The sequence below is a fragment of the Primulina eburnea genome, chromosome 1, assembly GCF_022965805.1.
Source record: "Primulina eburnea isolate SZY01 chromosome 1, ASM2296580v1, whole genome shotgun sequence".
NCBI classification, from domain to species: domain Eukaryota; kingdom Viridiplantae; phylum Streptophyta; class Magnoliopsida; order Lamiales; family Gesneriaceae; genus Primulina; species Primulina eburnea.
In genome coordinates, this window is record NC_133101.1 from 30,189,087 (window position 1) to 30,206,227 (window position 17,141).

Here is a 17,141-nt window from a genome sequence, read left to right on the forward strand (position 1 = left end):
ATTTACAAGAAATCCTTATTTTATGAGTTCACTGAACTCGCTAGATCTGTATAGGATATTGCTATTTCGTTTCTGATTTGATATTACTGTGTTTTGAATCCGTATATGCTACAGATTAGTGTGAACTAGAGGGAGTATATACAGTTTCAACCGAATCAGAGTTGAATTCAAGAGTTACAGTAATTCAAGAATGTGATCAGAACTTGATTGTAATAATCAGAACAGAGTAACAGATATGTGATTTTGTGTTGCTTATGAGATTGATTATTATGTGATATCAGAATTTTTCAGAATGGTCAACAGGATTTGATATCGATAGTCAGAGCTGAATACCAGGTAGGTATATTTTCTTTCATTTATTTTATTAACTGATTTGTTATACTGAATAGTTCAAGTCTGAAATCACAGATAAGGTCAGAAATGCACCGTAGTGGATTCAGTTTTCAGTTTGATAATTGAGAATGTGTTATGTTTGAACAGATAGTTGTGATATAGACAGATTAGATCAGTTGTAACCGAATGGTACTGAAAAGGTTGGCAGAAATTGTACTGATATGTCTAAATTGCTAACAAAAAAAGACAGAAAGATAGAAATCAGAAGATTTATTACAGAATTGTGAAGTTTTAAATAGAAATGAGAGTATATTTCTATAGCCTTCGTAATGAAATTACCGTCATTTTTACAGATTGTAATATGATATGATTAAGATTGACAGATTGCTCACTCTATAGCTATCAGTTTGTACCAGATTATGTACAAACATGACCCAATGACGCAGATTGATGTCAGAAAAGTGGTCAGAAAGATCAGAATGCCACAGTAGATTATGTCAGATTGTGATTTTACTTGAGTTGGTATTCGTGATAGAGTATATCATGAACTCTCTCTTAGATGATTTTACAGATTGACAGACCGTTAGAATATATTAGTCAGAGATTGGAAGATTTTTGTACAGCTTTAGTGCTGGATGTTAGCACTAATTGATATGACTTATTATCATGACATGAAAATAGCTATTAAGACAGTTCAGAATAGACAGACTTAAGAAACCAACGTTAGATGATGATGATGGGTATTTGAAGCTGAAGACTATATATGTCCTTGATTGGGATAAACAGATTGGATCACCACTACTGGTATTGCTTTGTTATGAACTATGATTGGTCTATACAGAAGTTGTATAGCCAATATTTTAAGATTGATTCTATCAGAATTATTTCGAATGGTATTATAAGATTGTACTTTTCGAACTACTAGTCCAGATTGGAATTAGAATCAGTAGAAATAAGAGGCTTCAGAATGAAAACTATTCTGCTGTTGAAAAATCAGTAGAGCTGTCCTGATAGGAGATTGAGATTTCAGAATTGATTCCGTGAGGGGAGTTTTGATTTAAACTCTGTATATATGTCCTCTGATATTTCCGAAGTGATTGTTTATAAGTTCGGGGATGAACTCAGATCTAAGAGGGGGAGAAATGTAAGGCCCGAGATGTCATCATTTTGTGAGAACCCGAAAATTAAATAATTGATTTAAATTATTGAATGGCATTTTTGTGATTTTCGGATGGCATTTTCGTAATTATTTGAGGGAAATGGCATTTTCGTAATTATTGGATGGCAATGGCATCTTCGTAATTATTGGAGGAAATGGCATTTTCGTAATTATTGGATGGCAATGGTATTTTCGTAATTATTGGAGGCAATGGCATTTTCGTAATTTTGAGATAAATGAGCAAAAATTTGAGATGAGGCCACGTATGATTGCATGCACAAAATATATATATGTACAAACCGATTCTCTCCATCAGAATAAGGAAGAAAGAAAAGAAATAGGGGAGAAGCTCCAAGTTCTTCCGAGGGAGAAATTTAATAGTGCGCAAAATCCGTCCGTTCGATTTTAAATCCGACTTCAGTACTGTGTTCCTATCAATACAGGCTATAATTGGACGTAAGTTTTGTTAAGTTTAGACAAGATTTGAATTTATGATATTGTCAGAATTGAATATGATTCGGATATGATGTTTCTACTAAAGTAGACATTATAGAATTGAAGTCAGATTAAAGAACAGACTGTTCCTGTAATTGTTATGATTTTTGAAAGATATTGACTGAGATTTTATATCAGAATTGTGTTAATATTCATAGTATGAATTATGTGGGCACAGATTATGAGTTCAGTATTATGTTTGTGATGTTCAGATTGACGGGGTTATTCAGATTTTATTGTTATGCCGTCGAAACATCAGTTGAGTTAGATTGATCAGATTCAGATATGATTTCGATTAGATTGTGATATTATTGATATGACTCATATTGTATCTTGTTCAGACATTGATCAGATTGTATAATGAATTGAGTATTGATCAGAACAAATTGTATATTGAGTTATTCACTGATACAACGTATTCAATATTGTCATTTCAGATTCGAGATGGACAAATTTGAATACAGGTCTTCGTCATCGTCAGACCGGGACGACAAAGGTATAATTCATGTGATATTCGGGAAGACACAACTCAAATAAGATCCTATTTGAGTTTCCCAATAAAATCACATACTATATTATTGTTATATTCTGATATGAATATGCTTTGTTTATATGCTGATATGAGCATGCTTTGTTTACAGATTAATATTCATTGCATTTAAGATAGGAAAGTCGTTGACAGCCATTGTCAAATATCTAGATGTTCGGTGTATCTCAGCTTAGGAGCAGCCCTGACTCCTATTGCAGTCATTGATACAGCTCAGACCGAAGTCTAGGAATAAGACGTACAGTCACCCCGAGTGGGAGGGTAGGTGACAGCCATCGACGTCTTATTCACAACGGGATCCCTAGAGTTATAGTTGAGTCGAGTCTAGACATGATTTGACTAGAACTGCATGTGGTTATGAATGTGGTTTCATAGATTATGAAACCCATGTGTATTGCTTTCAGTTATGACAGCATGTTTATATGATTTGATTTAAATTGCATGTTTATCTGAATTGAGTTGCATGCTTATTTGATTTGATTTCATAGATTATGAAATCTAGTATTTTGAATATGATCATGATAGCATGTTTTATGATTTAGATTGTTTCTATACATGCTTACCATGTTTTATACTGGGATTTATTCTCACCGGAGTTATCCGGCTGTTGTCTTGTTTTGTATGTGTGCATGACAACAGGTGGGGATGGATCGGGGTCAAGAAGATGATAAGAGAAGACGAGTTAGCGTGGTGATTTCGGACTTATTGTAGACTTGGTTTTCTTACTTGAATTTAGTAACTGAACCTTAGACCTATTTTGTACAGTATGGTACTTTTATACTGAATTTTAGTTTTATACAGAGATGTATATTATTTAGATTCCATTACCTTCCACATTTACATTTTAAAAAAAGAAAAATTTTTAGACCCTGTTTATCAGAACTGATAATTAAATCCCAACGATGATTAAGAAGATGATTAGCGTCCGGGTCCCCACACAATCTTTAGTATAACGATACTCGTAATCGCGTACATTATACTATTACTTGACATCGTGCACTTGCGATTAATTTTCGAGCATACAAAATCATATTTTTATTAAGGATTTCCCAGTGCAAGTTTTGCTCGATCAAGTTTTTGGCGTCGTTGCCGGGGACTGTAAACTCACAGTTTTATTTTTAGTTATTTTCTTTAGCATTGTTCTATTTCTCTTGAGCTAACACTCCACATTCTATTCCAGATATCTTTTCCAGTGCATGCCAAAGTCACATGATGTAGAGCTTGAGCAGTTTGACCCTGAAGTTGAAAGAACTTTCCGTAGAAGAAGACAACAACAGAGACTGAAGGAACTGATGGAGAGGCAGGAGCAAGAGCATGAGGAGGAACACCATGAAGACAGAAATGTTTAGATGCCACACCGCATACCGATGCTATAGTATGCCCAGCCTTCTTTGGATGATGCACGCCCCAGCATTGTGAGGTCTATTGCGAGGGAAAACCACTTCGAAATCAAACCAGCCATAATCCAAATGATTCAAAATACAGTCCAGTTGGAGGATCTGCAGTAGATGACCCAAACACGTACATCGCAGATTTTCTTGAAATTTGCGACACTTTTAAATTTAATGGAGTTTCTGATGATGCTGTTAGGCTGCATTTATTTCCTTTCTCCTTACGTGACAAATCTAAAGCATGGTTAATTTGTTTGCCGTAGGTTCGATCACCACATGGGAGGACATGGCGAAAGCGTTTCTCATTAAATACTTTCCTCCATCTAAGACCATGAAGCTGTGGGCAGACATCACCACATTTTCTCAATTCAAGCAGGAGTCTTTATATGAGGAATGAGAGCGTTTGAAAGATCTATTACGAAGATGCCCTCATCACGAACTGCCACTTGGGTTAGTCGTTCAAACCTTTACGATGGCTTGCTTACTCCTAAGGGTACTATGATAGATGCGGCTGCTTGTGGAAACCTCTTGAGAAAAACTGCTGAGGAAGGATATGAGTTATTGGAGGAGATGTCTGCTAGCAGCTATCATCCCCAATCTGAAAGGAACAACCAGCGAAGAAGTGCAAGAGTTCACCAGGTAACTGACCTTTCCGCTATTATTGCACAACTTGATGTCTTGAACAGTAAATTGGACGGCTTGAATATGGGTGGCACGACTATGCGTCTTCAAGAGATATTTTGTGAAAAATGCGGAGGAGAACACTATGTTAAAGACTGTCAAGAAAATGGTCCTTTTTATGTGCAAGAAGAGGTACTAGTGAACCAAGTGGGATTCCAAAACCGTCCAAGGAATGACCCGTATTCGAACACATACCATCCTGGATGGAGGCAACATCCCAACTTTTCATGGGGTGGCCAAAACAGCCAGAATCGACCACAAGGAGGACAACCATATGGTAAATAACTATTGTATAGATCTGACCCTCCGAGAGAAGAAAAGTCCGATTTGGAGCAGATGATGTCTAAGTTCATCTCATCTACCGAAACTAAACTCCAAAATCAAGATGCGTCGATAAAGGGGCTAGATAATCAGATTGGACAGTTAGCTAAGATGATAGCAAGTAGAGAGCCGGGCACCTTGCCAAGTAAAACAGAGACCAATCCAAAAGAGCAAGTGAATGCCATTGAGTTGAAGAGTGGAAAAATTTTAGAGTCTATAGGGACAAAAAAAATCAAGCACTAGATGGACAGACTGAGTCATCAAAAGGTAAGTCTTCTAACTCTACACAAGCACCCACTGTGCAATCTAAAATTGTTATCCCCCCACCTTTTCCCGCAGCATTAAAAAAGGCGAAATTAGATGCGCAATTCGGTAATTTTTTAGAAGTATTCAAGAAATTGCACATCAATATTCCCTTTGCTGATGCTCTGATGCAAATGCCAAGCTATGCTAAATTTCTGAAGGACATCTTAGCAAACAAGAGAAAATTGGAGGATCACATGATGGTGAATCTAACTGAAAATTGCTCTGCTTAGGTGCAAAAAAATATTCCACCGAAACTTAAGGATCTAGGGAGTTTTTCTATTCCTTGCGTGATTGGTGATATTCTTTTTCATAAAGCTTTTTGATCTTGGTGCGAGTATTAATCTTATGCCTTTGTCTGTATTCAGGAAACTCGGATTAGGAGAACCGAAGCCAACAAGGATGTCCTTGCAACTAGCAGACAGATCTGTCAAATACCCGCGAGGAGTCGTAGAGGACATCCTGGTGAAGGTGGAAAAATTCATATTTTCTGCAGATTTTGTAGTACTTGACATGGAGGAAGACATGGAGATGCCCTTAATTCTGGGAGACCATTCCTTGCGACTGGCAAGGACCTGATTGATGTTCAAGAAGGGAAGTTGAGATTAAGAGTGGGCGATGAAGAAATTACTTTTTACGTGTTTAATGCTCTTAAGCACACACTTCACACAAAAGACTGTTTTAGAATTGATGTTGTGGATTCTCTTGAGTGTGATTTTGTGCAGGACTCTATTAAAGATCCATTGGAAGCCACCCTCACAGCGAAATTGAAGGAGGATGACTTGGACAAAGAGAAAGCTGAAATAGTGGCGCACTTTAATGCCAACAATCCATGGAAAAAGCCAATGAGGATGACACTGGAGGATTCGGAAAAGCGAAAATATTTGACCCCTCCAAAGTCAAGCATCGAGGAACCATCGACGCTTGAGCTCAAGCCTCTGCCTCCGCACCTAAAGTACGCATACGTATGTGGTATTAACACTTTACATGTCATTATTTCTGCAGCTTTGACAGATGTCATGGAGGTTGTTGCAAGTTTTCAAAGCGCACAAAAAGACATTTTCCTGGAAGGTGGCGGACATCAAGGGAATAAGTCCATCAATCTGCGTGCACAAAATCTTGATGGAAAAAAAGTACTCACCCCTCGTGCAACCTCAAAGACGACTCTATCCAAAGATATAAGAGGTAGTGAAGGCCGAAACTATTAAGCTTCTCGATGTAGGTATTATCTATCATATTTCAGATAGTGCATGGGTAAGTTATGTTCAATGTGTGCCTAAGAAAGGAGGGATTACGGTGATCACTAATGAAAATAATGAACTTATTCCCACAAGGACTGTTACGGGGTGGAGAGTATGTATTGACTATAGGAAGTTGAATTATGCCACGCGTAAGGACCACTCTCCCCCTTCCATTTATTGATCAGATGTTGGAGCCTTGCGGGGCGTGAGTTGTACTGTTTTCTAGATGGGTATTAGGAGTATAATCAAATCACTATTGCACCTGAGGACCAAGAGAAAACCACTTTCACTTGTCCTTATGGAACATTTGCTTTTCGCCGTATGCCTTTTCGTCTTTGTAATGTCCCTGCTACATTTCAGCACTGCATGACTGCTATATTCCATGATATGGTTGAAACTTTTCTTGAAATATTTATGAATGAATTTTCTATCTTTGGTGCAACTTTTGATGAGTGTTTGCAGAATCTGAGCTATGTGTTGAGAAGGTGCGAGGAGACGAACCTGGTTCTTAATTGGGAGAAGTGCCACTTCATGGTACAAGAGTGGATTGTCCTAGGGCACAAAATTTTGGAACAAGGGATTGAGGTGGACAAAGCTAAAGTAGAAATCATCAAGAACCTACCACCACCAGCTTCAGTAAAGGGAGTTAGAAGTTTTCTAGGCCACATCGGTTTTTATCGGCGTTTATCAAAGATTTTTCTAGAATTGCCAAACCTCTATCTTCTTTACTTATGAAAGATGTGCCCTTCGAGTTTAATTCTGACTGTCTGCAGGCATACGAGGAGTTGAAGGACCTGATTGGGATCTACCCTTCGAGGTCATGTGCGATGCCAGTGATACTGCGGTTGGTGCTGTCCTTGGCCAAAGGCAGAACAAGGTATTTCACAAGATATACTATGCAAGTAACACTCTAGATGAAGCACAATTAAATTATGCAACCACTGAAAAGAGTTACTCGCATTAGTATTTGCGCTTGACAAATTCCATTCATACCTTGTTCTGTCGAAGGTAATTGTGTTTACTGATCACTCCGCCTTTAAGTATTTACTCTCCAAGAAAGATGCAAAACCACGCCTACTTCGGTGGATTTTATTGTTAAAAGAATTTGATTTAGAAATAAAAGATAAGAAGGGTGTTGAGAATGTGGTGGCAGATCACTTATCTAGATTAGAATTTATTAGTAGCAGCTATTTGAGGTGAAACACTGTCCTTGGTATGAAAATTTCACTAACTTTCTTGTCACAAGCACACCACCACCAAATCTATCGTTTCACCAACAAAAGAAATTCTTCTCTGACGTGAACTATTATTTTTGGGAGGAACCATTTTTGTTTAAGATTTTTGCAGAATTCATGATAAGAAGGTGTGTTGCAGAGGAGGAGTTTGGTCAAATTCTCAACCATTGCTATGACCGTATGGTAGGTGGTCATTTTGGACCAACAAGGACGGCATCTAAGGCACTCGAATGTGGCTTCTATTGGCCAACTCTATTTAAAGATGCTTGTTCTTATGTGCTTACCTGTGATAAATGCCAGCGGACATGTAAAATCTTTAACCATCATGAAATGCCATTAAATAATATTCTTGAGTGTGAGGTTTTTGATGTGAGGGGGATAGAATTCATGGGACCGTTCCCCAGTTCGTTCACGAAAAAGTATATTTTGGTGGCGGTTGACTATGTGTCTAAGTGGGTAGAGGCAGAAGCATATGCCACTAATGATACTCAAGTGGTCCTGAAATTTTTATAGAAAAATATTTTTAAAGGATTTGTACCACCACGAGCAATAATTAGTGATGGTGGCACCCATTTTTGCAACAAACTATTTGACAAACTTTTGAGTAAATACGGTGTTACACATAAGATCTCTACCCTATATCACCCCCAGAGGAGTGGTCAAGTGGAAGTGTCGAACCGAGAGATCAAGCGGATTTTGGAAAAAGTGGTAGGTGTTAGTCGGAAAGACTAGTCACCGAGGTTAGATGATGCTCTTTGGGAATATAGGACTGCTTTCAAAACACCTATAGGCACTACACCATATAGGTTATTTTTTGGTAAAGCATGTCATCTACCGGTAGAGTTAGAGCATCGGGCATATTGGGCAACAAAAGCACTAAACTTTAACTTTACTGATGCAGGTGAACGACGTCTGCTTCAATTGGATCAGTTGGAGGAATTTCGGAATCTGGCATATGATCTCGTACTGTCATACAAGGAAAATACAAAGAGGGCTCATGACAGGCGAATCATTGAAAGGTAATTCAAGGAAGGCGACAATGTCCTACTCTACAACTCCCGGTTGCGACTGTTTCTCGGAAAATTGAAGGCACGATTGTCTGGTCCATTCGTGATTTGTAAAGTTTACCCATTAGGAGCCGTGGAACTGCAATATGGATAGGATGGGACATTTACGGTCAATGCTAATCGATTGAAGCACTACATGGGTGCCACAATTGAGCCACAACTTGGAATCACCCGGTTACAAGACAATCCAAACTAAAACTGACCGACAGGCAAGCTCTCGACTATAAATTGAGAACTACCTCTCTTCCCCTTATCTTTCACTTAATTCGATTTTGTTATTTTATTATTATAAAAAAAAGTTGCAAAAACCCGAGGCGATTGCGCTAAGGCGGTATTACGCTGGGGACAGTGGGCATCGCGCTAGGGTGGTAAAACTTGACCGCCCCAGCGCGACCCCTTTGATTTTCACCAGAACACAATGCGCTGGGGAGGCCAAACTTTACCGCCCTAGCGTGCCGCGTTATAAAACCGTCCCTTCCCTTCTCCATTTCAATGTTACCCTCTTGATTTCCAGGCACTCGAGTTCCTACACTCCCACAACACTCAAGCCGTCAGTGACTCCGTTTTTCCTTCAATTTCTGCAAAGCTACACGGATTGGCCTTGGCATCTCTCCACACCCACATTCATACATGGCTTCGAAGAAATCAAAGGTAACACACAACTCTTCTTCCTCCTCGTCTGGTATTAGAGGTAAATTTGTCAATAAGGAAGACCGAAATAGATAATCGACGCCCCATCCCGGAGCGGGGGTTTGATTTATCCTCTAGATCATTAGATTAGTTGCATGCTATTGAGGAACGGGGATGTGAATCTTTTTGTGCTCCACCTAAGACCATGATGATTCCGCTTGTGCGTAAATTTTACGCCAACGCCGCTGAGAGAACTGATGGAGCGGCTATGGTACGGGGTAAGTTAGTCTCCTTTGACTCAACCACACTAAAGTTGATGAGTCTGATTTAGAGGCGTTAATCGCCAATCCGAATTTTGAGTTCATTATGCAAACCATATGTTACCCGAGGGCTAGGTGGAAGACTCTGAGTTGTTTTCTGGAAAAATATTTTTTGTTTAGGCTTGCGATGTGGTATGCGTTCCTCTCAAATGATTGATGCCGGTGTCACATACCACTGATGTTCAAAAAGACCGCACCATCCTGGTCTATGCACTGATGGAGGGCATTATCATTAATATGGGTCGACTGATCTTTTCTCAGATACAACAGTCCATACAAAGCTCGAGCATTGCCCTATTCTTTCCTAATATTATTACCGAGCTGTGTGTGCGAGCTGGCGTGGAGGACGAATGGTTACAACCAATGAAGCCCATTGACAACTCGTGGATGAAGACGAAGAGAGGCAGGCGTGCTATTGACTTCCTAGAGGTACCCGATGAGGAGGCCGCCACCAACCACCCACCACTACTTGCACAGCCCCGCCGACGGTCCATTATTGATAAGTTTGACGAGTTGTGTGCATTTGCGGTCCATCAAGATTAGTATAGCACTGTCAACAGCGCACACATGGCATCGATAGAGTCTCTGGTACGCGGGATGGCATCGCGCATGGGCCTTGACACCGCTACTTACCCACCACCACCGGCATTCCCGCCTCCATTTCCATTCAAGTATGCTTATCCACATGCTGACGATCAGGAGCTTGGAGTTGTGCCACCCGAGGACGAGGAAGATGAGTTGTGATAAGGAGAGTTCACTATTGCCCCTTCTGTTATTTTATTTTTTATTTTCTCCTGCATTCTATTTTTGGTTCTTATTGTTGTTTCCTTCCGTCATTTATTTTTCATTTGTGCCTATGTTATGCATTCTTATGTTCGTTTATGTGTTTTAGCTTTTTTTCTCTTTGTGCAATGGGACATGGCACACTCTTAGTATGAGGGGGTCATTCAGTTTGTGTCTTGAATGTGTGTCAGTTGATGGTGAAACAAGTGATTTGGTAGCCAATGATGATTTTAGGTTACATGAACTGCATGTTTCTTAGTCTTGTCACTCATTATTAATCCCCCGGCGAATTGTGAATTTTTATATGCACACATAGTGGATTTTGGAAGTAATTTAAATGGCAGTTGATTTTACAAATCCGTGGGAAAACTAGAAAAACATGAGATGCGAGGAGAACTTGAATGAATTTCTGTTGACAGTCGTGACTGACCAATGGCATACACTCGAGTAGAAAACTTTCATCCCCCTGGAATAATCTTCGTCTCAATCGTGCATCGAACCTCAAAAGTCGCCCCTAGGCCAAATAAATGAACATACCTTATATTCAAAGCCCATGGAGTATACATGAAAAAATTATGCACTAAAAAAAAATAGAATTAGAATGTGAAGGAAAAAAAAAAAGGAATGTAAGGTGTGAGGTAGCCAAAAAGGGATGAAATCCTATCCCGATGCTAAAAAGATTGACATTTAAGGTCTTGAGGATTGTCAGCTAAAAATGCTGACAAGTGCATAATGAAAATGATCAGTGTACTCCCCATCTTTTTGAACCGTTTGAAACATTATTTATGGATATTGACTCCCTAATTCTTGTTGGACAACTATGAAATTCTGCCGCTTTGTGTTTACTGGTTGGTCACGAATAGAAACAGAACTCAAAATAGAGAAACTTGCGTTGAATTGTTGATTTGGTGATTTGCATGATTCGCTAATGAAACTATCTGAAGCACAAGCTGGTGAAACCCACAGCACACACACACGACCACATTTTCTGGTCAAATCAAAATGTAGAAGATGCTTTAAAATGGGGGTGCTAATAGATGTTGTGAGTTGATTAACTGGATGTAGTTCAAAAACCCGTTGAGCCATGAAATGTCAGTTTGCTGTTTCGCCATCAGTTTAGTTGTTTTTAGTACCTTCATTTTGTGGTTTGTTTCACGTTTTGGTTGTGGTATGTAACCTATTTTGCTTGAGGGCAAGCAAAAGGTTAGTATGAACGGGTTGATAGAGGTAATATTTACGTGTTTTAATACATTGTGTGAGTCGCAGTTTGCATCGTTCTGGGATATATGGAGTCTACATTTTGTCTATTTCTTCTTATTTTATGGCATCTGATCACCACTCACTGAAGTATGTTAATATGTAGAAAAATGGAGAAAAATCAATTGGAAGAGAAGGCTGGGGACAGAAGATGTCGCGCTAGGACCGCAAAAGAAATGAGTGCCAAGCAGAACACTCACGCTAGTGCGGTTAAACTTTACCGCCCCAGCGCTAGAGGCTGAAGGAAAAAGAACAGGAGACCTCGCGCTAGGGCGGTCAAACTGTACGAGAGGCTGCGGAAGACACCAGCAGTACAGAAGATTGCGCGCTGGGGCGGGTAAACTTGACCGCCCTAGTGCGAATCAAAATAGGAAAGTTTCCTATTTGGATTTTAATCAATTTGGAAGGTGGATGGCCAAAGGAAAAAAGACCTAGGCACGAAAAAGTGAGATCATTCAGTAGCCAAGGGAGGAGAAAAAAGAGAAAAGCTTGGAGCAATTGCTTGGGGTTGAAGATTTCAAGATTTCGAAGCATCTTTCTTCGCAGATCTCATATCGTCTAGTATTTCTAATCTATTTTTTTTAATCATTTATACATTGTTGTATTTATTTTTACCATGAATTCTAGTAGCTAAACTTAAATTATTTGTTGGGATTTAAGGGGATCCTACCCCGAACTTTGAATTGGTTAATTACATTGTCGACGTTGATTTATTCTTGGTTATACTACTGTTTTGCATTGTGATTATTAAAGCGTAGCTAACTTTGATAATAGTCTTATATCGTGAGTGAGTTCGAGAGAATAGCTTGTGATAAGAACGAGTAGAATAGTCTGTGGATCTACAATTTACATAGACATATGAAATTGGATACGCACCGATAGTTATAGTCCAGTCGGGTGAAAACTAAGCGATTTCATAGATTGATATGCGATTCACTCTTGATAAATAGTTAAAGACATTTAATTACTTCACTGAGTAGAATTAGTTTGGCATAGCTCGAGAGGGCGTATTCAATTGAATAGGAAATCTTGTCAGAAGAACACATCACTATCTAATGAATTAATTAATGAACGAGGGGTAGGTGAACTGAAATTCCCAACAAATTAATTTATCATTGAATTTTAATTAACCAATGTAGATATTATATCTCATTATTTAATTCCTGAACCTTTTTATTTGCATTTTTATTTGAGCGTAGTAGCAATAAACAACCATTCAAATTTCGTTGCTTAAGAATTGACAACTGAAAATAATAATTGTAAAATACAGTCTTCAGTAGAATGATACTCGTACTCGCGTACATTATACTATTACTTGATATCGTGCACGTTCGATTAATTTTCGAGCATACAAAATCATATTTTTAAGGATTCCAGTAGTGCAAATTTTGCTCGATCACCTACGAAGGAAAGGAGTTTCCTATTTTCACTAGAGGGTAGTGAAAGATGTCAAAACAGTGGGTGTGGGGACCCGGACGCTAATCCATTCCTTAATCGTCTTTAGGAATATTTAATCATTCATAATAAACAGGGTCTAAAAATTTTTCTTTTAAAATACAAAGCGGAAACGTAATGTAATTAAAATCAAATTACATGTTAAACATGAACATACAAATCTGATGTCATCTACAATAATCCAACTAGGTTCAACTACATGTCGGTGCTGAATCCTAAGTTGCTTCTGAAGCCCGGATCTCCACGCTATCTAATCCAGCCTCGTTCTCGTCTTGACCCCGCTCCTATCCCACCTGTTGCCATGCACACATACAGACAAGACAACAGCCGGATAACTCCGGTGAGAATTACATTCTCAGTATAAATCATGTATACATGCAATCATATAAATCATATAAGAGCATATAACAAAAATCATATCCTATATCAACCTCATGATATAAATCAATAACAAGCATAAATCATATTCTAGACATGTACCAATATCAGGAACATAATCAATATCAAGAATAACTCCTATTCTAAACATGGACCAACATCTGGAACATGATCAGTATCAAGAATAATTTCTATTCTAAATATGTACCAATATCCGGAACATAAAAGGACATGAACCATATTCAGGAACATAATCAACATCAATCAATATCAATCAATATAACTGTCACTCAAGCTCGTGACTCCACGTTTTAGACTAGACTCAATCCTAGTCTAGGGATCCCGGTTTCCAGATGTGGTATTCCTATATCGAATTCCGTAAAGGATTGAACCATAATCTCTATTACTCGATATAACCAGTGCCCTGGTATTCCTATATCGAATTCCGTAATAGAAGAATTCCAATACCCTTTACTCGATATAACCAAATATGGTGTTCCTATATCGAATTCCGTAATAGATTCCATTACTCGATATAACCAAACATCCAGTGTCCTGACCTAACCGTCAAGGACTGTAGCTCTATCGCTAATATCCTATCTTGAGACATCGTGCAATGTGCCGTGGCGATACCACCACTATCCGGCACTTCTGTCACAAGATAACTCGTCTAATACCTGTTATCTAATATCAAGAGAACTAAGTATATCAATCAACTTAATGCAAATATCAATGCAATAAGGTAAAGTATGTGATTTAGGGAAACTCGAGTCAAACCTCCCTCGAGTTGTGCAATCCCAACTCAACATTAATTTATACCTTTATCTTCTCGGTCTGAAGAAGAAGAAGAAGTCCCGACTCTATCTCGGTCCATTCCCAAATCTGGTAATCACAATATTGAACAGTCACAATATCAATAAATAACCCAATCCGGAATATGCTCTGATCAATATTTAAATCAAAATATACTCTGATCAATGTCAATCGACACATGGTATCACAATCTAATCTAAATCAATACCAACTCTGAGCAATATCAACCAACTGATGTTTCGACGGCATAACAATACTGTCTGGATAACCCCGTCAGTCCAAACATCACAGATATAATATCAGAACTCATAATCAATATCGATACCAGTCATAATCTCAATAACAATACATATCTGATATTAATTCTCAATCAATTCGACTCCGAAAATCATAACAATTACATAATCAGTCCGTTCTTTAATCTGACTTCGATTCTATGATGTCTAACATGACAAGAACATCATATATGAATCCTATTCAATTCTGACAATAGTTTAATTTCAAAACATGTCAAAACGTAGCAAAACTTACGTCCAGTCGTAGCCTACGTTGATAGGAAATCGGTACTGAAGTCGGATTATAATTCAGACGGACGGATTGATCGCACGATTGAATTCTAAAATCAAGAACAACGTTTCCTCTCCAATTTTTTTTCTTTCCTTTCTTGCTTCTGAGGAACCGATTGTATATATATATATTGCATGCAAAATTCCATACGTGTCATCTTTACAATTCGCCCAAATCTTCTCGCGCATATGCGCGCATGTCTTCGCGCATATGCGCGAGACTAGTGTCTCAGCGCGTGCTGCTTCCATCGCCTCGCGCATATGCGCGCATCAATCGACGCATGTGCGCGAGGGAAATTTCATCTCGAGGCACCCTACTGCCTCCTTCGCGCATATGCGCGCAGTCACGCCGCGCATATGCGCGAAGCCTACTGCCTGGTCCGCGCAAGTGCGCGCCTTGGCTCGCGCATGTGCGTGAATCCTTCGCACATAAACACACACTTTTCACACGTACTTGTATTTCGTGTCCCGATTAATCCTTTCGTAATCATATCAAATTATAAATCAATAATTACAGATTAACAGGATTAAATTCCCGGGCATTACATTTCTCCCCCCCTAAGATATGATTTCGTCCCCGAAATCACAAGCAATCACAACTCATATATCATGGTAATCATATCAGATCCCAAATCGGATACAAGAAGGAGATATACATAACTACACTAACTTCGTATCAACGAAATCACTCGTGATACCATCAATCTCAGAACAATGGCTATACAACATCCGTATATACCAATCGATAACTCAACACAATCAATCTCATTATCTGTTAATCCCTGCAAAGACATACTCCATCTTCGGCTTCAAATACCAACAGTCATCGTCCGACGTTGGCTTATTAATTTATGTCTTCTGATTTATCAAATCTGATCTCAGGTAACACTGCAATATCGTTTCCATACGAAGGAAATTCACAGTTCTCACTGTACAATACTTCAACTAAAGCTATTTCGATAATCATCTAATAGCTATTATTGTACAATAATTCATAAATGACAATCAATCCTGTCAACTAGTGCTAAAATCAAGCACTACATTTTCTGGATATCCTCCAGTATCAGGATAGTTCACTCCGACTATCTGTCAATCTATAAATTATAGCTAACCATCAAGCTATACCCTCAGCCAAAAGTACAAAATCAAACGAAATTCACAGTCTGATAAAATCAATCCTGGCATTTAATACAATCTAACCCCTTTTCTGACATACTTCTTAGTCGTCGGGTCATATTTGTACGTCATCCTGTACAATCTAACATGTACAGATTTGAACAATCGTTCAATCATAATCACATCACAACCCCATCTAAGAAAGATTTCAGTAGTGTCATCACACAAGCCATAGAAATGTACTCCCATTTCTATTTAGAAATCACTAATCAAGATCAGTAATTTACAAATTTCTATCTTTCTGTCTTCCTCTGTCAGCGATTTGGACATTTAACTGATTTCATCTGTTTATATCAAAACTGTCCATTCGAATTATCACACATTTCCTGTTACCAGAATGGTACTGAATCAACTACTGTGTGCATTTGACAATACCTGTCATTCAAATTCGAATATCTGACACAAACAAATCAGCTAATCGTATAAAATACAAGATTACCTACCTGGTATTCGGCTCTGACACACTGTTCTAACTACCAAAATCAAGTTCTGGACAGTCTAGTCAAACTTCTGAACTGCTTTAAATCCTCAAAATCAGTTCTGACTCGACTGAAATGTATATAATCTCAACGGTTCATAACAATCGATATCAAACACAGACTCAGAGTGATAATAATATCGGATCAGATTCAGAATATCAATACACAATACTGATCTACTGACTGTATAAGACGCAATTTCTGATATTTCTGATATCTCTGACATTCTGCCATATCAATGTCATTCTCAGTCACTGATCCCTGTCTCAACAGTACTATAATCCAGTCAGTATACTATCTTCAGATATCATAGACTCTGAATACAATCTGTCACAATCGATATTCATATCCGAACAATTCTGTATACCACAATCTCAGTTCCCAGAATATTCAATTCAATCATACGCTGCGAATATATCAAAATGTCATAGATAAAACGAGCATAAGGTCTTCAGAATATTGTTGAACACAGGATCCATCAATCCATAATCGGAACTGAAATACTTTCCAG

The 17,141-nt window shown here is 38.5% G+C and overlaps 1 non-coding gene across 1 annotated transcript; it reads right to left on the reverse strand.

Moving 5' to 3' along the window:
* Nucleotides 1-4,260: 4,260 nt before the first annotated feature.
* LOC140815265 (small nucleolar RNA R71) lies at nucleotides 4,261-4,366 on the reverse strand. Its single transcript, XR_012114315.1, has one exon. It is a non-coding gene; the product is annotated as a small nucleolar RNA R71 (small nucleolar RNA).
* Between the last annotated feature and the right edge of the window lie 12,775 nt (nucleotides 4,367-17,141).